The sequence below is a fragment of the Triticum urartu genome, chromosome 5, assembly GCF_003073215.2.
Source record: "Triticum urartu cultivar G1812 chromosome 5, Tu2.1, whole genome shotgun sequence".
In the NCBI taxonomy this organism is placed as follows: Eukaryota; Viridiplantae; Streptophyta; class Magnoliopsida; order Poales; family Poaceae; genus Triticum; species Triticum urartu.
In genome coordinates, this window is record NC_053026.1 from 639,811,890 (window position 1) to 639,835,466 (window position 23,577).

At 50.3% G+C, this 23,577-nt stretch overlaps 1 pseudogene; it reads right to left on the reverse strand.

Annotated features, from left to right (window-relative positions):
• Positions 1-153: 153 nt before the first annotated feature.
• Positions 154-22,472, reverse strand: LOC125507595 (annotated as a pseudogene).
• Between the last annotated feature and the right edge of the window lie 1,105 nt (positions 22,473-23,577).

A 23,577-nucleotide genomic window follows, 5' to 3' on the forward strand; every position in this document is an offset into this window, starting at 1 on the left:
GAGCACATGAATAAAATAAACAGGTATGGCAAAACCATTATCCATCATCGAGCAACAATATTTTTGGCCAAGTATCTTAATCTTAAGACAAACATAACCATTTGTTTTCCACTCAGCAACCATAGAATAAGTCATTCATCAGGCAATGGAGACTTATGAGCTCTTCCGTGATGCCTTACCCATGAATGCAAGCTCTGCTCAAAATTTTCATGAGAAGTGTTAACTAACGAAAGTAATAGCAAATGTCTTGCCAAATAATTTGCTAAAGCACGATAAGTACACATACCTGGGGCCATGTAACCAACTGTCCTTCGCATACTCACTGAGACCATGGAGTTTTCATCGCCTAGAAGTAACTTTGCAATGCCAAAGTCGGCAACATGCACTGTCATGTCCTCATCGAAGAGCACATTGCTAGGCTTCAGGTCACAGTGTAGAACAACTTCACAGTGATGGTGGTGCAGGTATTCCATCGCTCAGACACGCCAAGCATAATGTATAATCTCTTGATGAACCCTAGTGGCTCCTTATTTTTAGTGTGCAGGTGTGCCTCCAAGCTACCATTGGGCATGTACTGAAGCAGCAATGCTCTGAAATCCAAGTTGGAACAAGTATTCAATATCCGTATCAAGTTACCGAAAAAGGCTTTCGCCCCGCTTTATAAATAAAGCAAACCACCAATCACAAAGTTAACAAAGTCTCACGAACACACCACACACACGCACCCAAGGCCATCGCTGGCACGGTCCAACACAACGATCAACACACAGACAAAAAGACCCAAGTTCCGCTGTGGGCACAGCACAACAAGCCCAGCAAAGCACAAAGCTAGACAACAAAATAATGGCGATGGCGGAGTAGACGACAATCTAGTCTGGCTCGGGGGGGGGGGGGGGGGGGGGGGGGGGGGGAAGCGGAGGAGCCATGCGGAGAGCCATCACGCAAAGCTAGGTGATGATGGAGGTGATGGCGTCTCTCTCCCTGGGGCGGCTAAGCGGCCGCCAAAGCTGCAAGTAACCAGACCATTTGAACAAAGCGTCAGTAGCACGACGAAGAGGGATGCGCTGAATCACAACCTTATTCCTAACAGTCCACAGCGTCCAGGCTAGTACCCCAATGGTCAACCACCTAATGCGGCGCACCGCGGGTGGAATTGCCTAGAGTTCGGCGAAGAGGGTGGGGAAGTTGTTGTGATCCCAGCTACCACCCACTAACTCGCGGAAACAGCTCCATAAGAACTGCGCGAACACGCAGGTGAAGAATATATGATTTGAATCATCTTCCGTCCCACAGAGCGGGCAACGTCCATCACCCGGACCATTACACTTCAGGACCTCGACGCCAGACGGGAGGCGGCCGCGGATCCATTGCCACAGGAAAATCCTAATTTTCAGGGGAAGGCGAATCTCCCAGATGAGGGTGAGTGCTTCATGGCCAGGCGAAGGGGCAATGGCCTGGTACAGGGACTTGGTGGAGAATTGTCCAGACGGCTCTAGACGCCATCTGGAAGTATCATCCTCTGAGGTAAGATCAGGTGCGTGCAATGCAATGCAGTCAAGCATCTCCTCCCAATCGGCCGTTTCAGCCAGACCAAAGGGCCGCCGGAACGCGGGCTGCCCTAAGCCAATAAGGGCTGCCGCGACCGATATGTGAGGGGCCACCGCAATGTTGAATAGGCCTGGAAAGCGGGCCGCAAGGGGAAGGTCGCCAGACCATCTATCGAACCAGAACAAGGTCGCGGTGCCTGATCCGACCTCAATCGAGGTCCCGATTCGGAGGACAGGGAGGAGCTAGATGACGGATTGCTAGAACTGGGACCCCCTAGATCGCTGGCAGAATGCAAGAGGCTGGCCTCCGAGGTATTTCTGCTGAATGATGCGAAGCCACAGGCCACCATCACCGTTGGCAATCCGCCAAAGCCACCGAGTCAGGAGGGCGATGTTCATGCGCTTGGAAGACATGATCCCGAGGCCACCCTGGTCGTGAGGCTTGCAGATTTCAGACCACCTAACCATGTGGTACTTCTGCTTGTCTCCCTCACCGGCCCAAAAGAAACGGCCCTGAACAGTGGCGATCTCGTGATGAAGCGTCTCCGGAAGGCTATAGAAGCTCATGATGAACAAGAGCAGGCTAGCGAGGGATGAGTTGATTAGCACCATATGGGCAACTTTGGATAGCCACCGGCCTTGCCAAGGCTCGATCCGGTGTTGAAGCTTCCCCACCGTGGGGCGCAGGTCAGCCACTGTGAGCCTAGAATCACTAATGGGTATCCCCAGATAGGTCGTGGGAAAGCTCCCAAGCTGGCAGTTAAGCCGATCCGCTATACTCTGGCGTTCGTCTTGGGAGTATCCTAAGACCATCACCTCGCTCTTGTCGAAGTTGATCTTGAGGCCGGACATCTGTTGGAAGCACAGCAGAAGGAACTTGAGGTTTGAGATATCACTCTCCGAGCCTTCCACCATGATGATGGTGTCATCCGCATACTGGAGAAGGGAGATCCCGTGCTCCCCAACCAAATGCGGGACTATCCCCTTAATGTGGCCAGCCGCCTTGGCCTTATCCAAGATGGTGGCCAAGGCGTCAACCACCATGTTGAACAGGAACGGGGAGAAAGGGTCGCCCTGTCGCACCCCACAAAAGGTGGGGAATAAGGGGCCGATTTCCCCATTAATGTTCATCGCAGTCCGGCCTAAGGAAACCATCTGCATCACCCTAGTCACCCACCGATCATCGAAGCCCTTTCGAAGAAGACATTCCCGAAGGAAAGCCCAACTCACCGTGTCATATGCCTTGTGGAAGTCAAGTTTCAGGAAGACAACCTTGAGGTGTTTGGAGTGAACCTCATGGAGTGCTTCATGAAACACCAGGACTCCGTCAAGGATATAACGGCCCTGGATGAAGGCTGACTGATTGGGTGAGTGATCCGGTCGGCAAAAGGGGCCGCCCTAATGGCGTACCCCTTTGCGAGGATGCGAAAGATGACGTTAATCACCGTAATTGGACGGAATTGGCGGATCTCCGATGCCCCCGCTACTTTGGGGATGAGGGTGATTACCCCAAAGTTGAGTCGGGTGAGGTCGATGGACCCGACGAAGAACTCGTCAAAGAGTGCCATTACCTCCGGTTTGATCACCTCCCAGAAGGTCTGGAAGAACTTCACAGGGAGACCATCGGGGCCCGACGCCGAGGATGGGTTCATGCCCTTAATAGCCGCCCAGACTTCCGCCTCGGAAAATGAAGCCGTGAGGGCCTCGTTGTCCGCAGGCGAAACGCACCTGTCGGTCGGCCAAATGTCTTGCGCCAGGGCAAGACCTCCCCGAGGGGAAGCAGAGAATAGGTCTCTGTAAAAGCCATCTACATGGGCCCGGATGTCCTCGGGACTCTAGAGGAGGTGTTCCCCATCCCACAAAAGGGGGATGGAGTTCCGGCGACGGCGGCCGTTCGCAATGGCCTGGAAGTAGGCGGTATTGGCGTCCCCTTTAAGGACCCAATTCTGAGTACCTCTCAGACGCCAGTATGCCTCCTCGTCTGAGTAGATGACCGTGAGCTGGTCTTCCAAGTCATATCTAAGCATCCATTCATCAGCCGAGAGGCCAGCAGAGTCACAGCCCGAAGGTCTAGAGCCTGGATTTCCTGAAGGAGAGCTTTTTTACGCTCCCGGATGTCGCGGCCAACGTTTGCACCCCAACCCTTCATGAATTGTCGTGACCGCTTGGCGCAGAAGTGCCAGTTGTCCACGGCCGAAAGGGATCGATGGGGGGCCTCACGTGCCTCGTGTTGGGGAACGTAGTAATTTCAAAAAAATTCCTACGCACACGCAAGATCATGGTGATGCACAGCAACGAGAGGGGAGAGTGTGATCTACGTACCCTTGTAGACCAACAGCGGAAGCGTTAGCACAACGCGGTTGATGTAGTCGTACGTCTTCACGGCCCGACCGATCAAGCACCGAAACTACGGCACCTCCGAGTTTTAGCACACGTTCAACTCGATGACGATCCCCGGACTCCGATCCAGCAAAGTGTCGGGGAAGAGTTCCGTCAGCACGACGGCGTGGTAACGATCTTGATGTTCTACCATCGCAGGGCTTCGCCTAAGCACCGCCACAATATTATCGAGGATTATGGTGGAAGGGGGCACCGCACACGGCTAAGAAAACGATCACGTGGATCAACTTGTGTGTCTAGGGGTGCCCCTTGCCCCCGTATATAAAGGAGCAAGGGGAGGAGGCCGGCCTGCCCTATAGGCGCGCCAAGGAGGAGTCCTCCTCCTAGTAGGAGTAGGACTCCTACTAGGAGGGGGAAGGAAGTGGGGAAGGAGAAGGAAAGGGGGGCGCCGCCCCCCCCCCCTCTCCTAGTCCAATTCGGACCAGGGGGAGGAGGCGCGCGGCCCACCCAGGCTGCCCTTCTCTTTCTCCACTAAGGCCCATATGGCCCATTACTTCTCCCGGGGGGTTCCGGTAACCCTCCGGTACTCTGGTTTTCTCCGAAATCACCCGGAACACTTCCGGTGTCCGAATATAGCCTTCCAATATATCAATCTTTATGTCTCGACCATTTCGAGACTCCTCGTTATGTCCGTGATCATATTCGGGACTCCGAACTAACTTCGGTACATCAAAACTCATAAACTCATAATATAACTGTCATCGAAACCTTAAGCGTGTGGACCCTACGGGTTCGAGAACAATGTAGACATGACCGAGACATGTCTCCGGTCAATAACCAATAGCAGAACCTGGATGCTCATATTGGCTCCTACATATTCTACGAAGATATTATCGGTCAGACCGCATAACAACATACGTTGTTCCCTTTGTCATCGGTATGTTACTTGCCCGAGATTCGATCGTCGGTATCTCAATACCTAGTTCAATCTCGTTACCGGCAAGTCTCTTTACTCGTTTTGTAATACATCATCTCGCAACTAACTCATTAGTTGCAATGCTTGCAAGGCTTATGTGATGTGCATTACCGAGAGGGCCCAGAGATACCTCTCCGACAATCAGAGTGACAAATCCTAATCTCGAAATACGCCAACCCAACATTTACCTTTGGAGACACCTGTAGAGCTCCTTTATAATCACCCAGTTACGTTGTGACGTTTGGTAGCACACAAAGTGTTCCTCCGGCAGACGGGAGTTGCATAATCTCATAGTCATAGGAACATGTATAAGTTATGAAGAAAGCAATAGCAACATACTAAACGATCGGGTGCTAAGCTAATGGAATGGGTCATGTCAATCACATCATTCTCCTAATAATGTGATCCCGTTAATCAAATGACAACACATGTCTATGGTTAGGAAACATAACCATCTTTGATTAATGAGCTAGTCAAGTAGAGGCATACTAGTGACGTTTGGTTTGTCTATGTATTCACACAAGTATTATGTTCCCGGATAATACAATTATAGCATGAATAATAAACATTTATCATGATATAAGGAAATAAAATAATAACATTATTATTGCCTCTAGGGCATATTTCCTTCAGTCTCCCACTTGCACTAGAGTCAATAATCTAGATTACACAGTAATGATTCTAACACCCATGGAGCTTTGGTGCTGATCATGTTTTGCTCGTGGAAGAGACTTAGTCAACGGGTCTGCAACATTCAGATCCGTATGTCTCTTGCAAATCTCTATGTCTCCCACCTGGACTAGATCCCGGATGGAATTGAAGCGTCTCTTGATGTGCTTGGTTCTCTTGTGAAATCTGGATTCCTTTGCCAGGGCAATTGCATCAGTATTGTCACAAAAGATTTTCATTGGACCCGATGCACTAGGTATGACACCTAGATCGGATATGAACTCCTTGATCCAGACTCCTTCGTTTGCTGCTTCCGAAGCAGCTATGTACTCCGCTTCACATGTAGATCCCACCACAACGCTTTGTTTAGAACTGCACTAACTGACAGCTCCACCGTTTAATGTAAACACGTATCCGGTTTGCGATTTAGAATCTCCGGATCAGTGTCAAAGCTTGCATCAACGTAACCATTTACTATGAGCTCTTTGTCACCTCCATATATGAGAAACGTATCCTTAGTCCTTTTCAGGTATTTCAGGATGTTCTTGACCGCTGTCCAGTGATCCACTCCTGGATTACTTTGGTACCTCCCTGCTAGACTTATAGCAAGACACACATCAGGTCTGGTACACAGCATTGCATACATGATAGAGCCTATGGCTGAAGCATAGGGAACATCTTTCATTTTCTCTCTATCATCTCAATTGGTCGGGCATTGAGTCTTACTCAATTTCACACCTTGTAACACAGGCAAGAATCCTTTCTTTGCTTGATCCATTTTAAACTTCTTCAAAATTTTGTCAAGGTATGTGCTTTGTGAAAGTCCAATTAAGCGTCTTGATCTATCTTATAGATCTTAATGCCCAATATGTAAGCAGCTTCACCGAGGTCTTTCATTGAAAAACTCTTATTCAAGTATCCCTTTATGCTATTCAGAAATTCTATATCATTTCCGATTAGTAATATGTCATCTACATATAATATTAGAAATGCTACAGAGCTCCCACTCACTTTCTTGTAAATACAGGCTTCTCCAAAAGTCTGTACAAAACCAAATGCTTTGATCACACTATCAAAGCGTTTATTCCAACTCCGAGAAGCTTGCACCAGTCCATAAATGGATCGTTGGAGCTTGCATACTTTGTTAGCTCCCTTTGGATCGACAAAACCTTCCAGTTGTATCATATACAACTCTTCTTCCAGAAATCCATTCAGGAATGCAGTTTTGACATCCATCTGCCAAATTTCATAATTATAAAATGCGGCAATTGCTAACATGATTCGGACAGACTTAAGCATCGCTACGGGTGAGAAGGTCTCATCGTAGTCAATCCCTTGAACTTGTCAAAAACCTTTTGCGACAAGTTGAGCTTTGTAGACAGTAATAGTATCGTCAGCATCAGCCTTCTTCTTGAAGATTCATTTATTCTCAATTGCTTGCCGATCATTGGGCAAGTCAACCAAAGTCCATACTTTGTTCTCATACATGGATCCCATCTTAGATTTCATGGCTTCAAGCCATTTTGCGGAATCTGGGCTCACCATCGCTTCTTCATAGTTCGTAGGTTCATCATGATCTAGTAGCATGACTTCCAGAACAGGATTACCGTACCACTCTGGTGCGGATCTTACTCTGGTTGATCTACGAGGTTCAGTAGTATCTTGTTCTGAAGTTTCATGATCATCATCATTAGCTTCCTCACTAATTGGTGTAGGTGTCACAGAAACTGGTTTCTGTGATGTACTACTTTCCAATAAGGGAGCAGGTACAGTTACCTCGTCAAGTTCTACTTTCCTCCCACTCACTTCTTTCGAGAGAAACTCCTTCTCTAGAAAGTTTCCGAATTTAGCAACAAAAGTCTTGCCTTAGGATCTGTCATAGAAGGTGTATCCAATAGTTTCCTTTGGATATCCTATGAAGACACATTTCTCCGATTTGGGTTCGAGCTTATCAGGTTGAAGCTTTTTCACATAAGCATCGCAGCCCCAAACTTTCAGAAATGACAACTTTGGTTTCATGCTAAACCACAGTTCATAAGGCGTCGTCTCAACGGATTTTGATGGTGCCCTATTTAACGTGAATGCGGCTGTCTCTAGAGCATATCCCCAAAACGATAGCGGTAAATCAGTAAGAGACATCATAGATCGCACCATATCTAGTAAAGTACGATTACGACGTTCGGACACACCATTACGCTGTGGTGTTCCGGGTGGCGTGAGTTGCGAAACTATTCCGCATTGTTTCAAATGTACACCAAACTCGTAACTCAAATATTCTCCTCCACGATCAGATCGTAGGAATTTTATTTTCTCGTTACGATGATTTTCAACTTCACTCTGAAATTCTTTGAACTTTTCAAATGTTTCAGACTTATGTTTCATTAAGTATATATACCCATATCTGCTTAAGTCATCTGTGAAGGTGAGAAAATAACGATATCCGCCACGAGCCTCAACATTCATCAGACCACATACATCTGTATGTATGATTTCCAACAAATCTGTTGCTCTCTCCATAGTACCGGAGAACGGTGTTTTTGTCATCTTACCCATAAGGCACGATTCGCAAGTACCAAGTGATTCATAATCAAGTGGTTCCAAAAGTCCATCAGTATGGAGTTTCTTCATGCACTTTACACCGATATGACCCAAACGGCAGTGCCACAAATAAGTTGCACTATCATTATCAACTCTGCATCTTTTGGCTTCAACATTATGAATATGTGTGTCACTACTATCGAGATTTAATAAGAATAGACCACTCTATAAGGGTGCATGACCATAAAAGATATTACTCATAAAAATAGAACAACCATTATTCTCGGATTTAAATGAATAACCGTCTCGCATCAAACAAGATCCAGATATAATGTTCATGCTTAACGCTGGCACCAAATAACAATTATTCAGGTCTAATACTAATCCCGAAGGTAGATGTAGAGGTAGCGTGCCGACCGCGATCACATCGACTTTGCAACCATTTCCCACGCGCATCGTCACCTCGTCCTTAGCCAATCTTCGCTTAATCCGTAGTCCCTGTTTCGAGTTGCAAATGTTAGCAACAGAACTAGTATCAAATACCCAGGTGCTACTGCGAGCATTAGTAAGGTACACATCAATAACATGTATATCACATATACCTTTGTTCACCTTGCCATCCTTCTTATCCGCCAAATACTTGGGGCAGTTCCGCTTCCAGTGACCAGTCTGCTTGCAGTAGAAGCACTCAGTTTCAGGCTTAGGTCCAGGTTTGGGTTTCTTCTCTTGAGTAGCAACTTGCTTGCTGTTCTTTTTAAAGTTCCCCTTCTTTCCTCTGCCCTTTTTCTTGAAACTAGTGGTCTTATTGACCATCAACACTTGATGCTCCTTCTTGATTTCTACCTCCGCAGCTTTCAGCATTGCGAAGAGCTCGGGAATAGTCTTATTCATCCCTTGCATATTATAGTTCATCACGAAGCTCTTGTAGCTTGGTGGCAGTGATTGGAGAATTCTGTCAATGATGCAATCATCTGGAAGATTAACTCCCAATTGAATCAAGTGATTATTATACCCAGACATTTTGAGTATATGCTCACTGACAGAACTGTTCTCCTCCATCTTGCAGTTATAGAACTTATTAGAGACTTCATATCTCTCAATCCGGGCATTTGCTTGAAATATTAACTTCAACTCCTGGAACATCTCATATGCTCCATGACGTTCAAAACGTCGCTGAAGTCTCGATTCTAAGCCGTAAAGCATGGCACACTGAACTATCGAGTAGTCATCAGCTTTGCTCTGCCAGACGTTCATAACATCTGGTGTTGCTCTAGCAGCAGGCCTGGCACCCAACGGTGCTTCCAGGACGTAATTCTTCTGTGCAGCAATGAGGATAATACTCAAGTTACGGACCCAGTCCGTGTAATTGCTACCATCATCTTTCAACTTTGCTTTCTCAAGGAACGCATTAAAATTCAACGGAACAACAGCACGGGCCATCTATCTACAATCAAACATAAACAAGCAAGATACTATCAGGTACTAAGTTCATGATAAATTTAGGTTCAATTAATCATATTACTAAAGAACTCCCACTTAGATAGACATCCCTCTAATCCTCTAAGTGATTACGTGATCCAAATCAACTAAACCATGTCCGATCATCACGTGAGATGGAGTAGTTTCATTGGTGAACATCACTATGTTGATCATATCTACTATATGATTCATGCTCGACCTTTCAGTCTCCATGTTCCGAGGCCATATCTGTATATGCTTGGCTCGTCAAGTATAACCTGAGTATTCCGCGTGTGCAACTGTTTTGCACCCGTTGTATTTGAACGTAGAGCCTATCACACCCGATCATCACGTGGTGTCTCAGCACGAAGAACTTTCTCATCGGTGCATACTCAGGGAGAACACTTCTTGATAATTAGTGAGGGATCATCTTAAAATGCTACCGTCAATCAAAGCAAGATAAGATGCATAAAAGATAAACATCACATGCAATCAATATAAGTGATATGATATGGCCATCATCATCTTGTGCTTGTGATCTTCATCTTCGAAGCACCGTCGTGATCACCATCGTCACCGGCGCGACACCTTGATCACCATCGTAGCATCGTTGTCGTCTCGCCAATCTTATGCTTCCACGACTATTGCTACCGCTTAGTGATAAAGTAAAGCATTACAGCGCAATTGCATTGCATACAATAAAGCGACAACCATATGGCTCCTGCCAGTTGCCGATAACTTGGTTACAAAACATGATCATCTCATATAATAAAATTTAGCATCATGTCTTGACCATATCACATCACAACATGCCTTGCAAAAACAAGTTAGACGTCATCTACTTTGTTGTTGCAAGTTTTACGTGGCTGCTACGGGCTTAAGCAAGAACCAATCTTACCTACGCATCAAAACCACAATGATAGTTTGTCAAGTTGGTGCTATTTTAACCTTCGCAAGGACCGGGCGTAGCCACACTCGGTTCAACTAAAGTTGGAGAAACTGACACCCTCTAGCCACCTTTGTGCAAAACACTCGGTTCAACTAACTTCGGTACATCAAAACTCATAAACTCATAATATAACTGTCATCGAAACCTTAAGCGTGCGGACCCTACGGGTTCGAGAACAATGTAGACATGACCGAGACATGTCTCCGGTCAATAACCAATAGCGGAACCTGGATGCTCATATTGGCTCCTACATATTCTACGAAGATCTTTATCGGTCAAACCGCATAACAACATACGTTGTCCCTTTGTCATCGGTATGTTACTTGCCCGAGATTCGATCGTCGGTATCTCAATACCTAGTTCAATCTCGTTACCGGCAAGTCTCTTTACTCGTTTGTAATACATCATCTCGCAACTAACTCATTAATTGCAATGCTTGCAAGGCTTATGTGATGTGCATTACCGAGAGGGCCCAGAGATACCTCTCCGACAATCGGAGTGACAAATCCTAATCTCGAAATACTCCAACCCAACATTTACCTTTGGAGACACCTGTAGAGCTCCTTTATAATCACCCAGTTACGTTGTGACGTTTGGTAGCACACAAAGTGTTCCTCCGGCAAACGGGAGTTGCATAATCTCATAGTCATAGGAACATGTATAAGTTATGAAGAAAGCAATAGCAACATACTAAACGATCGGGTGCTAAGCTAATGGAATGGGTCATGTCAATCACATCATTCTCCTAATAATGTGATCCCGTTAATCAAATAACAACACATGTCTATGGTTAGGAAACATAACCATCTTTGATTAATGAGCTAGTCAAGTAGAGGCATACTAGTAACGTTTGGTTTGTCTATGTATTCACACAAGTATTATGTTTCCGGATAATACAATTCTATCATGAATAATAAACATTTATCATTATATAAGGAAATAAAATAATAACATTATTATTGCCTCTAGGGCATATTTCCTTCACCTCGAGCCATCTCGTGCCCACGGCGGCAGAAAACCCAGGTTGGCGTAACTAGAAGGTCTCGAAGCGGAATCGGGGTGGGAGAGGAGGACGCTCATTCTCCAAAGAGAGGAGAAGGGGGACGTGGTCTGAGCCAATGCGCGTAATCGCCCAGAGCAATGCTAGGGGGAAACGAATGTCCCACTCAGGGGAAGAGATGACCCTGTCGAGGACTGATCGATTCGGCTCAACCTGACGGTTAGTCCAAGTGAACCTAGCCCCGACACGATCAAGCTCACGAAGCCCCATGTCCGCGATGTAGTCATTGAACATCTACATCCGCAGGAGGTTCACCAAGTTATTGCTCTTGTCTTCTTCTGACCTGATGAGGTTGAAATCACCTCCCACCACAACCGGAAGTTGCGCAGCCGCGACCTTCCTACTGAGCTCACCGAGGAAAGCCTCAGACCGGCGGTGGTCGGCCGGCCCATATACCGCAATAATTTCCCATTTGAAGTTCAGAGCCCGCTCAAAAATCTCCATGCTCACAGAAAACTCGCCCCGATCCATGCTGCCTACCTCAAAGGTGGCATCCTTCACCCCTACGAGGATGCCACCCGAGTGGCCCGCACTCCCACTAGAAGGGAGCCAGTGCCAAGCAAATAGGTCGGAGCTCAAGGGCTCAAGCTCCGACAGGGAAAATTCAGTACGCATGGTTTCTTGAATGGCCACAATGTCGATTCGCTCAGATCGCATGTATTCGATTAGTTGGCGGCGTCGGCCATCTTGGCCGAAACCGCGGATGTTCCAGAAGAGGGTCCGCATCACTCATCCATCGGGGGGCTGCTTGACTCCAAGACACGAGAAGCGCTCTGTGCGCGGAGGGTAGCGGTACGAGAGCGAGTGCGGCCGCGGATCTCAACTGGGGCGGCCGGCAGGCGAGGCGGAGGGTTCGGAGCCGTCCCCAAGGGGGCGTCCGAAGACGAGGAAGCGTGTGCACGGGCCTCGGCGAGGCGACCATCTAGGATTTCCCGTGCACGGATAGTCTCAATTTGAACTAGCGGGGGGCAACCTCCCCCCGAAACACAATCGCCGAGTTCACTGCCACCTTCGTGAGGTGGCCAAGCGGAGTCGACTCCAAGGCCAAAAAGGAACGAGTAGCTGAAGTGGCAGGGATGATCGGGGTACCTGGCTCGAGGTTCCGAGCAACGGCCCTGAGCTCTGCCTTCTCGGGAATAGGCAGAGCAGGGCTGCCAACCAGCCTGGCCGCCTCGATCCGAGCACTGGGGCGGGAGGAGGTCACTGGCGACGAGGTCGACCTAGCCCGCCTGGAGTAGGCCGCGGTCCGGGGGTGGAGGGGGGGCGGCCACCGGGGTGGTCACCACCACCTACAGCCCCACGGCAGCGGAGTCCAGGAGCATCAGAGACGGACCCGGAGGCGTCGGGCCGCAAGGCCGTACGGAAGCCGGAGGAGCTGGCGGCGTCGGAGCCAGATCGTCATCGAAAGGCTGGATCTCCACCCCCGCCTGCGGCTGGCTGCCGCAGGCAGCGGGGAGGAAAGTAGTGTCATCTCTAGTGCCGCTTCACCATCGGCCGGATCAGAGGGGGTCGGGTCCAGGGTGGCCACGACCACCCCCAGGGACCCCACCAACGGAGCGGGAAGCATAGGATCGGCCAAGCGGGGCGGGTCCGGGGCAGCCTTGGCGGAGAGGTTGGTGAAGACATCAAGCAGCTGACCGACGGGGGAGCGAGGTGATGAGGCGGGGAAGACTTGAAGGCTGGCGTCCGAAGCGTCGAGGCCATCATTGGGGGGCGGCGCAACGGCCGAGGAGCGGGTGCGGCCGGTCCCGCCGCCACTCCTAGCAGGGGCGGGGGGGTGGTCGTGAGGAGGACTGTCCTCGGAGTCATCGTCATCCTCCTCTGAGCCGGAGCGGTGTCCGTGACGGGGGTCGCGGTCGCTGCGCCGATCCCCCGCCCCATCTCCGCCTGGCCCACCACCCAAGAAGCTGTCGTCGGGGATGCGGGGGCGGCCAATGTGGTTGGGCGGCTCGGGGGAGATGCGGAGGTCAAAACCCTGATCGTTGAAGAACACCCGGATCGTGGCGCGAAGCTTGGATGAGTCGAGGCATTTGACCTTGACGCGAACCTCCTCCTCCTTGCGGAGGGACAGCTCGTCCATGACCACCACCTTGCCGAGGATGCGGGACATGCTCCGAATAACCCGCTCTGAACGAGCGATGTCGGGTAGGCCCCCGATGAGGATCCAAGCAGTGTCCAAGACCGCCACCGCCAGGGGGTCCCGCACCGGCACAGAGATGTCCACTACTAGGCCGTGAAGGGCTAGAGTGATGTCTCCGCTGCGGGTGCCGTAGCCGTGGCTAATGGCGTCGGGGAACACAACCGAGAACTGGCCTCCGGGGAGCATGGTGACCTGCCAATCCCATGAGCAGTGGTAGAGATGGTTGAGCTCTTCCTCTAACATCTCCGGCGAGGCGACCCCATCCTTCACGGTGACAAGCGCCAGGAGCGATGGTGAGGGGGAGGGGATGTCAGGCACCTTGACGTGGAAGAAGCCGAGGCCCTCAATCCCATGTCCGTACATCCAACACTCCTCCGGCACCGGGCGGTCGGGGCACAGGATCGTCGGGTGGTCAGGATCCGAGCAGAGGTAGCAACCCTGGGGACGAGTACAAGCGACTTGGGAGTGGCCGGAAAGGCCGCAGTTGAAGCACTTGACGAGGTCGGAGATGCGGTCATCAGGGAGAAGCGCCGTTGTGGTGGAAGCCGCCAGATCCCGAGAAGAACCAATGGCCGGGGCCGCGGCATTGGCACGCCCCAAACCCCTCTTCTTCTTGCGTTTGCCGCCCGGCCGGCCCCGACCCGCACCATTGCCCGCGGGGGGGGGGGGGGGGGAGTTCGGTTCCCCACGTGGGGGCTGGTATCAGTGAGGTTGGGCAGCGGGGGGGCGGAGGGCCTTGCCGGGCCGCGGCCTGGGAGCGGTCAAGAGACCGGGGGCGACCGGAGCGCGCAGGGGAGCGACTGGAGTCCCGCAGGCGAACCCGGGAGGGCAAGCGGCGGCGCTGGTCGCGCCACTCGGAGGTGGGAGGCGGCGAACGGGACTGGCCCCGGAGGTCCGACCGGCCGGGCGAGCGGCGAGGAGGGGACCGGCGAGCCTCGCGAGGAGGCGACCGGTAGTCACCGCGGCCAGTGAGTTACCGGCGGAGGTCGGCCTCATGACGGAGAGCGTCGGGGGAGGGGCGGGAGGAGTTATGCCGGTCGTCCACGCGGGCGTCGTCGGGCCTGCGCTCATCAGCGCGGCGTTTGGGCCGCGGGGCCGCGTCATGCCAGTCCCGGGTCATGCCGGCGGGGAGGGGGACGTCGCCGGCAGCGGGGGAGGATGGGGCGCGGGCTAGGGTTCGAACAGAGGTGGGAGGGGGCCAGATGGGGTGCCTGGGGAAACCGCTCGGCATCCAAATAGGCCGAATCGCCGGGCCGGTCGGACCGGCCCAGGAACGTGCCAAAGTGGGCTGGCCCGAAGGTGTAGCCGCACCAGGTGGGGGCCCAGCGCCAGGCCCAGGCGCCTTCTGGCCCTCAGCGGCATGGCCCAGCCAGCGGGGCGGGGCGGCAGCACCTAGGGTTTCCCCCGACGTTGCAGCCACCGTCGCGGCCGGCGCCGGCGTCAGCCTAGGTGCCACGGCGAGCCAAGGGCGGCGGAGGGGCTGGGAGGGGGAGAACCGGAGCGAGGAGAATCCAAACGCGGCTATGAACGGGCGGAAGGGGGAACGACGGCCGACCACCGAAGAAGCAGCCGCCGGCGAAGACGCGATGGGGTGCCAAGAGCGCCGAGCACTGCCCAGGTCGGACCGCCCCGCAACACCCCACGCCGGAGCGCGGTGGCGGCGAGCGGTCCTGGACCCAAGGGAGGCCCTTTTGCGCGGGGTCGGCAGAAGGGGGAGAGGAGGAGGCCGGCGAGCCGAAGGGGAGGATGGGCAGCCGTGCCGCAGCGAGGCCACCAGCCCCAGCCGAGGCGCCGCGTGGCGGGCCGGCAGGTCTCGCCGGATGATGAGGCAGCCGGCAGCGGCATCATCGTCCTCAGCCAAATCGGCCCAGCGCAGCGGCGCGACAGTCGCGGCGGGGGCGGCAACGGCCTGGGGAGGCGGAGGCAGCGAGGTCCCGACCAGGGGAGCAGGGTCGACGGAGGGCAGGGGAGCGGCACCGGCGGCCAAGGGAAGGCCGGCCGGAGGCTCGAACGGCAGCGCCAAGGCGGTGGTCGGCGCGTCGCCACCGAGGTCGCAGGAGCACGTCGCCATCATCCGTATCAAGTTGCGATGCCGAGTCATTCGCAGCACTTGACATTCAGCATCAAAGCTCCTCACGGCCTGCTTGACTTGCATGGCTGAACCATCATCCAGTTGGCCCTTGTAAACTTTGCCAAAACTTCCAGCTCCAAGTATCTTGTTGTCGTTGAAATTATCAGTGGCTCGAGCAATATCGTGGTAGGACTAGCCTATGGCTGATCACGTCAGCCATGTCCATAGAAGTCGTAGCATCTGGTTGCTTTCTATTTTTCTTTCTGTTCATTAGGTATAGGATAATTGCTATAGCTCCCAGTATTATCATGAGAACTGGAACCAAAAAACATACCAAATGTTTGTTGGATGGGAATGAAACAACTAGGCATGGCAAAAATCCTAGACGTGGGGCACCACATAACCCGGAATTTCCAATTAAAGATTGTGAATTGATGTTTCTTGAGAAAATACCTCCATCTGGTATCTCTCCTTGAAACTTATTAAAAGAAAGGTTCAAGCTAGTCAGAGAAGTAAAGTTGGCCAAATACTTTGGAATAGTGCCAGAAAGGTTATTACAGGATAGGTTCAAAACTTCTAGGTTGAGTAACCCTTTGAAAGAGGCAGGGATTGAATCTTGCAGCATGTTGTGTGATAGATCAAGGTTGCTTAACAGTCCATTTTGTGCAAATGAAGTCGGGAGGTTACCAACCAAGTAGTTAGTAGATACATCTATAATGTCTATTGCTTCCATGGAACTGAAATCGCTGGGCAATGAACCAATAAGGAAGTTGTGAGATAGACTTAATTCTCGAAGGTTACTGAGATGGAATAAGCTTTCAGGTATAGTTGACGACAGATGGTTATTTTCAAGCATTAGATGCTCTAGCATACTTAGGTTACCAACACCATCCGATATGGTACCAGAAAAATTGTTGTCTTGTAAGACTAATTGATGCAATCTTGTTAGTGCACCAATATGAGTTGGGATCAGGCCAAACATGTTATTTTGAGTTAGGTCTAGTTCCTCGAGATTCTCTAATAGTGTAACAGAATGCATGGTGCCACTTAATTGTGTTAGATGTGTATAGTTCAGTGTGTACATCCCCATTGTATAAGGGGCTTTTCTGCACTTTACCACATCTGTATATGTACTGGCCGTTGGCCCTCAGTAAAGCTTAGTTGCTGATTATCCAACATGGTATCAGATGCTAGGTTAGCCCCTTCCTCCCGCACGATGCAACTCCGTGCGCCTCGTACCTAGTCTCCGGCGGCCACTGGCCGTCTCCGGCTGTTCCCTCCTCGCTCCCCGGCCCTGCCTCGCTCCCGGTCTGTCTCGTCTTCTTCAGGCCACTGCACCGAGCACGTGCGTGGTCGCTCAAGGCCTGCCTCCTCTCCCTCTACGTCCGGCCGCCCGTTCCTCCTCTCCGTCCGGCCCCCGATCTACTAGCTTGTTCAGCCGCTGCCGCTATCCCTGTCTCGTACAGGCGCAGCCGCCCCAAGCCCATCTCCGGCTTGGCTGCATCTTCGATCGGGGGCTGCTCCCGCTCGGGGGTCTCTGCTTGGGCGTGCCTGCTTTCGCTCGGGAGCTCTGCTTGGGCTGCTCCTGCTCGGGGGATCCAGTTTCTGCGCGCCGGCTTCCCCCTCGAGCGAACTTGCCTTCTGCCCGATCCAAAATCGAGGGCGCGTGAGTCCCCTGATCCCGATCCAGTTTCTGGATCTGTTGACCAAAAAAACAGGAGCGGATTTAAGGAAAGATATCTCAGTATGTCGTCTTCGGGCTATGTGGCTGTTCCTCGCTGCTCAGTGATATTTGATGGCACCAACTATGCAGAGTTTGTGGGCTTCATGCGTATCCATAGGCGCGGTCTTCTACTATGGGGTGTTCTCTCTGGCGAGGTGACCTGTCCGCCCTGCCCTGTTGCTCCGGTGGCTCCTGTTCCGCCGGTTCTGCTAGGAACAGAAAAGGATGGAGTGGAAAGAAGACCACAACTAGCAACAGGAAGAGATGTGCACATCTCTTCCTGTTGCTAGTTGTGGTCTTCTTTCCACTCCATCCTTTTCTGTTCCTAGTGTTTCACATGTTCCTCGCCTTACCATGAATCTTTTTTCTGCTGCCCAACTCACTGATTCTGGTTGTCGTGTCATTCTTGATACTGACTCTTGCTCCATTCAGGATCGTCGCACCAAGGCTTTGGTTGGTGCTGGCCCCCGGCATCATGAGTCAGAGGGTCTTCGAGAGGTTGACTGGCTTTGTGTTCCTTCCGCTGCCACCACTTCTGCCAACTCCCATGCTCTTGCTGCCTCTTCGTCTGCGTCCTTCCAATAGTGGCATCATCGTCTTGGTCACATCTGTGGCTCTCGTTTGTCTTCTTTAGTTCGTCAGGGCCTCTTAGGGTCTGTATGTGGAGATGTCTCCTTACATTGTAATGGTTGCAGATTGGCAAACAGACTCAGTTACCTTATCCTACTAGTGAGTCTGTATCTCAGCGTCCTTTTGACTTAGTTCATTCTGATGTCTGGGGTCCTGCTCCCTTTGATTCAAAAGGTGGTCATCGCTACTATGTTTTGTTTATTGATGATTTCTCTCGCTACACTTGGCTCTACTTCATGAAATCTCGTAGCAAGGTTCTTCCGATATACAAACGATTTGCTGTCATGGTTCACACCCAGTTTTCCGCGCCCATTCGTACCTTTCGTGTTGACTCCGCTGGAGAGTATATCTCTCAGTTGTTGCGTGGTTTTCTTGGGAAACAGGGTACTCTTGCCCAGTTCTCATGTCCTGGTGCCCATGCTCAGAATGGCGTTGCCGAACGTAAGCATCGTCATTTGCTTGAGACTGCTCGTGCGCTGATGATTGCTGCTTCCCTTCCAGCCCATTTTTGGGCTGAGGCTGTCTCTGTATCCACTTATCTCGTCAACATTCAGCCATCGACTGCTCTGCAGGGTGGTATTCCTATGGAGTGCCTCACTGTACGCTCTCCTGACTACTCAGCTCTCCGTATGTTTGGATGTGTGTGATATGTTCTTCTTGCCCCCCGAGAACGCACCAAACTGACTGCTCAGTCGGTTGAGTGTGTTTTCCTTGGCTACAGTGATGAGCACAAGGGCTATCGATGTTGGGATCCCGTGGGTCGTCGCTTGCGCATCTCGCGTGATGTGACTTTTGACGAGTCTCGTTCTTACTACCCACGTCCTTCTTCCTCAAGTCTCTCTGTGGAAAACCTTTCTTTCCTTCTCCTTCCCGATACACCCTGTTATGTGCCTCCTGTGTCACCTCCTCCTCCGGCACCTCTCCTTCCTTTGCATTTACCACCGACCCCATCTTCTCCATCCTACTCCTCCACCTCTCCACCATCATCTCCAGTCAATCACCCTCTCTCACCGTTCCCTCTCCACTATACTCGTCGCCCTTGTGCTGCGGATGTCTCCCCTGACGCACCTTCCACCTCTGGTGCACCTCCCCTCACGCCTCCCCTGATACATAACCTCCGTGCTCGGCCTTGCCCCCCGCCTGATCGCTACTCTCCTGATCGGTACGGTCTCTCTGTTCTTGCTGAGCCCACTTTCTATCGGACTGTCATGACTCATCCTGAATGGCAATTTGCGATGGCCGAAGAGCTTGCTGCCCTTGAGCGCTCATGCACATGGGATTTGGTTCCTCTCCCTTCCGGTGTTCGTCCCATCACCTGCAAGTGGGTCTACAAGATTAAGACTCGCTCTGATGGTTCTCTTGAGTGCTACAAAGCTCGCCTTGTGGCCCGTGGTTTTCAGCAGGAGCAGGGATGCGATTATGATGAGACTTTCGCTCCTGTGGCCCACATGACCACTATCCGCACTCTCCTTGTTGTGGCTTCTGTTCGTCATTGGTCTATCTCTCAACTTGATGTCCGGAACGCCTTTCTCAATGGCGAGTTGCATGAGGAGGTTTATATGCAGCCACCACCGGGGTACTATGCCCCTGATGGTATGGTTTGTAGACTTCGGCGCTCCCTCTATGGTCTTAAACAGGCCTCTCGCGCCTGGTTTGAGCGCTTTGCCTCTGTGGTGACTGCCGCTGGTTTCTTGCCCGGTGATCATGATCCCGCGTTGTTTGTTCACACGTCTCCTCGTGGTCGGACTCTTCTCCTTCTCTATGTTGATGACATGATCATCACTGGTGACGACTCTGAGTACATTGCCTTTGTTAAGGCTCGCCTTCGCGACCAGTTTCTCATGACTGATCTTGGTCCACTTCGCTATTTTTTGGGGATTGAGATCTCCTCGACCTCTGATGGCTTCTACATCTCCCAAGAAAAATATATTCAGGATCTTCTTGCTCGCGCTGCTCTCGGTGATGAGCGCACTGTTGTGACTCCTATGGAGCTCAACGTTCAGCTTCGTGCCTCTGATGGTGACCCTCTTCCTAATCCCACTCGATATCGCCACCTCGTTGGCAGTCTTGTCTATCTTGCTGTTACGCGTCCTGACATCTCCTATCATGTCCACATCTTGAGTCAGTTTGTTTCTGCCCCCACCTCTGTCCACTATAGTCACCTTCTCCGTGTTCTATGATATCTTCGTGGCACGATCTCTCAGCGCCTTTTCTTTCCCCGCTCCAGCTCTCTTGAGCTCCAGGCCTATTCTGATGCTACCTGGGCTAGTGATCCCTCTGATCGACGATCGCTGTCTGCTTTCTGTGTCTTTCTTGGTGGCTCTCTTATTGCCTGGAAGACAAAGAAGCAGACTGCAGTTTCTCGCTCGAGTACAGAGGCTGAGTTGCGAGCCATGGCTATGTTGACGGCTGAGGTGATCTGGTTACGGTGGTTACTTGAGGATTTTGGTGTGTCTGCTACTACCTCCACTCCTCTACTGTCCGACAGTACCAGTGCTATCAGTATTGCGCGTGACCCGGTGAAGCATGAGCTCACCAAGCACATCGGTGTGGATGCCCACTTTGTGCATGCTGCTGTGCAGGATCAGACTCTTGCGCTTCACTATGTGCCCTCTGAGTTACAGTTGGCTGACTTCTTCACGAAGGCACAGACTCGAGCGCAGCATGGGTTTTTCCTCTCCAAACTCAGTGTTGTTGATCCACCATGAGTTTGAGGGGGGTGTTAGATGTGTATAGTTCAGTGTGTACATCCCCATTGTATAAGGGGCTTTTCTGCACTTTACCACATCTGTATATGTACTGGCGTTGGCCCTCAGTAAAGCTTAGTTGCTGATTATCCAACAAATTGGTTGCCAGGAAAAGATACTGCACTAAGATCACTTAGATTTGATATTGTTGCCGGGATCATGCCAATTAAACGGTTGAAGTCTGCAAAAAAGGAATTTAGCATTGTAGAGAGATTTCCAATGTAAGCGGGAATGCTCCCGGTGAAAGAACACATTTCTATGACGATGTTCTGGAGTTGTCTACAGTTGGAGAGAGTGGACAGGAAATCGAGTGTCCCATTGAAATGATTGCTTCCAATGTCAAGAAATTTAAGGGATCTGAGGTTGCCGAAAATTATCGGGACTAATCCAGTTAAATGGTTCGATTGTATTCCTAGCATAGACAGTCGGGATAGGTTACCGACAAAAGCCGGAAACAAACCTGTTAATTGATTATCTGACAAATGTAAATATGTGAGCTGACCCATTTCCGCTAATTCGTCCGGGATCTTTCCACTTAGATTGCAACTTGAGAGGTCAAGCCCATTTAGCAAAGTGAGATTACTGAGCTCAGCCAGAATTGAACCAACAAGGCCATTTACAGCTAAACTAAGGAGAGTGAGTTGTGCCAGTTTAGAAAACCATGCTGGGATAAAGTCCACAAAAGAGTTGTCGGATAGGGAAATTGCTTTGAGATATCTGCATGATGCAAGTCCTAATGGAATACGACCTTGAAAACTGTTGCCACCCATACGGAAATTTAGCAACATGGGCAGATTAAAGCTTTTGTTGCCAGGGATGGGTCCTGTTAAGTAGGTGTTTTTGGTGAGGACCAGAACCTGTAGTCTAGACATGTTGAATATAGTTGGAGGTACTGGACCGGATAGCTGATTCCGTTGCAACACGAAGGTTTCAAGCATGGAACATGAGGCAATACTGGGTGGTATCGGCCCTGATAGACTGTTGTCTCCAAAATTAAGATCGATTAAGTGAGGCGTGTTATTGAATAATTGCTCTGGTATCAGGCCACTTAAGTGGTTTGTCCCCATATCAATATGCCTAAGATTTTCCAAGTTTCGCAGATCATATGGTATTTGCCCAGCAAGATCGTTTTGGCTTAGACCAAGGGTCTTTATCTTTGTGAGATTCCTATAGTAGGAGGGATAATACCTGACAATCCATTACGGCTAAGATCAAGAACAACAAGACAAATCGATCTACCTATATCAGGTGGGATGAAGCCCGTGAGGTTTGTGTTGGTGAGGTTTAGAACATGAAGAAAAGAGAGGTTACCAAGATACGGGGAGATCGCTCCTTGGAGTGGTATGCCTGGCAGCACAAGGGCGGTGACACGCTGCAAACGCCGGCTGCAAGAGACACCAACCCAGTGGCAGAAGGATATACCGGTGGTCCAGTTCCTACCAAGAATACCAAGAGGGTCGGAGCATTGTGCTTTGAAGGCTAGCAGCGCAGCTAGGTCAGTGTCATTATTTCTATGGAGGAAAGGATCAGCTAACATGGTCGCTTGAAGCGAGAAGAGGAGTGTGAGTATCATGAGGGGAAATGCCATGGCCATGACAGTGGTGGCTGCTCGCCCTGTTTAAGAGCTTTGAATTTGTGGGGAGTGTTATAGAATGCTGGTATTGCTACATGTGCATGGTTTACTTATAAAGCTCTTACATGGTGTATCTTCTCAAGGAGAGGGATAATCATAATAGTCTTGACTCTTGAGTACCCCAGGCACCGATTGCAAAAGTTGGTCAGAAAAGCAAGACATTGACTCAATAAAGCTTGTTCCACCATTGATGCAAATTGATGGCTATGTTGAAACTAAAGGTACTGTTGTTGCAAGACCTTGAGTCAATAAAGCTTGTTTGACCATTGATGGCTATGTTGAACTCAACATAGCCATCAATGGTCAAACAAGCTTTATTGAGTCAAGGTCTAGGAACTTTCTTTCTTCGGTAGGAACTGGCGAGTTCTTTTCTCAGCACAAATGTTATTTTCCTAAGGATCCTAGCATTTATATTCCTAAAAGAGGATCGTAGCAACTCATTGGGAAAAGAGAGAAAGAGATGGCTGACAGGGTAAAGGAAGATAAAGAACAGTCTTCCATGACCTGCTACAACCCATACAAAAATATCTATGCATTTGCAGCACTTCTAAATCTTTTCTGTATAATTCAATCATTTGCAGCATCTGTGCTGAGAAATATATCACTTTTAAAAAAATACCTGTGTATAATTCGACCATTTAAAGACCATAATATATTTCTTTTGGGTCGACTTGGAAGTTTACAGGAATTTAGTCAGTCTCTCGAGTGGTGTTAGTCTTCTTAACTGTTTGGAAAAGCAAAATTGGTAGTCGCCGCCGGTGGATGACTGACTAAATGGTGGGTCTCCCACTCAGAGTGAGTGGAATAAATCAAAGTAGATAGATCTGTCAGGCATGTTCCACTCCAAGTGGCTGAATAAGAAAAGAAAATCCAGCAATGGTGGAGTTATTAAGGCTAAGAACATGGCTATGAACAATAAGAAATCAAGCTTACTGGTACACATAAGGTAAAAAAACACTTGTTGTAAATCACAATTCACACGTATGCTTTACAAGAAAATTGAAACTGTTCCATCTGTCCCTCCATGATTTGTCCTACGACTAACTAACCCGCAGAATCTATTCTGATATTTCTCTCTAAAGTCCCAAATATTTGA